The sequence below is a fragment of the Octodon degus genome, unplaced genomic scaffold (assembly GCF_000260255.1).
Source record: "Octodon degus isolate 3935 unplaced genomic scaffold, OctDeg1.0 scaffold00034, whole genome shotgun sequence".
In the NCBI taxonomy this organism is placed as follows: Eukaryota; Metazoa; Chordata; class Mammalia; order Rodentia; family Octodontidae; genus Octodon; species Octodon degus.
The window spans coordinates 4,152,866-4,154,082 of NW_004524610.1; the positions used below are offsets into that span (position 1 = coordinate 4,152,866).

Here is a 1,217-nt window from a genome sequence, read left to right on the forward strand (position 1 = left end):
TATATATACATATATACATATAACTCACTCATTGTGCCAAATTAAAGTGGAGTGAAACTAGAAATCAACAGTTAGAGAAGCTACAAAAACTATACAAACATGTGGACATTAAATAACTCACTTTTGATTAATGCATCACTTAAAAAATCTGAAAGGATTTAAATCCCTAGAATCAAATTAAAATAAAAATACAAGACACCAGCAGTTTGGTAGAGAACAAAAGCTATTATGAAGGGGAAGCTTATAGGTCAAAGTGCCTACATCAAAAAATCAGAGATCTCAAACAAATAATCTAATGATGTATCTCATGGCCTTAAAAAATAAGAACAAAACAAAATCAAGCTGAACAGAAAAAATGGGTCAGCAGGATAGCTCAGTAGACTGAGGACTGAACCATTTGCCCGGCCCCCTGGACGCACTAAGCCCTGACAGAGTTAGGATATGGTAGCACACACCTGTAATCCCACGGCTGGTGAAGCTGAAAACAGGAGGATCACTATGAGTCAGAGCTGCATAGTGAGACACTGTACCAAATACATAAAATGAAAATAAATAAGTAAATACTGAACAGAAAGAAATAATAAAGATGAGAGTTCAAGTTAATGAGACAAGAACTAAAAGAATACACAGGATCAATGAAACAAAGACTTGGTTCTTTCAGAAGACAAAAACTAGACTAGGTTTTAGTTAGCCAAACTACCAAAAGGAGAAGAAAAGAGACTCAAATCAATGCATTACAGATGAAAAAGGTGAGGTTACAACAGACATCGGTGAAACCCAGAGGATAATAACAGGCTATTTTGAAAACCTATATTCTAATCAATTGGAAAATCTAAAAGTACATAAGTTTCTACTTATCTAAATGAGGCTATGAAAGAGAAAAGAAGAAACATTTCCAAATTAATTATATGAGACAAACAGCACTTTAATACCAAAACCAGACAATAACACAATAAAAAAGGGGAGGGGAGGGGAGCAGAAGGGAGGAGAAAAGAAGGAAGAATATATAGTCAGGAAAGAGGGAAGGAGGAAAGGAAGGAGCAAGGGAGGGAAGGAGAGAAGGAGGGAGGGAGGGAGGGAAGAAGGCAGGCAGGCAGGCAGGCAGGCAAGGAAGGAAGGAAGGAAGGCAGGCAAAGAAAGAAAGAAAGAAAGAAAGAAAGAAAGAAAGAAAGAAAGAAAGAAAGAAAGAAAGAAAGAAAGAAAGAAAGAAAGAGAAA

At 36.5% G+C, this 1,217-nt stretch overlaps 1 protein-coding gene across 1 annotated transcript in view; it reads right to left on the bottom strand.

Moving 5' to 3' along the window:
- Nucleotides 1–1,217, bottom strand: part of Tbc1d32 (TBC1 domain family member 32) — a 129,941-nt gene that overhangs the window by 58,125 nt on the left and 70,599 nt on the right. The gene's annotated exons all lie outside the window — the stretch shown is intronic.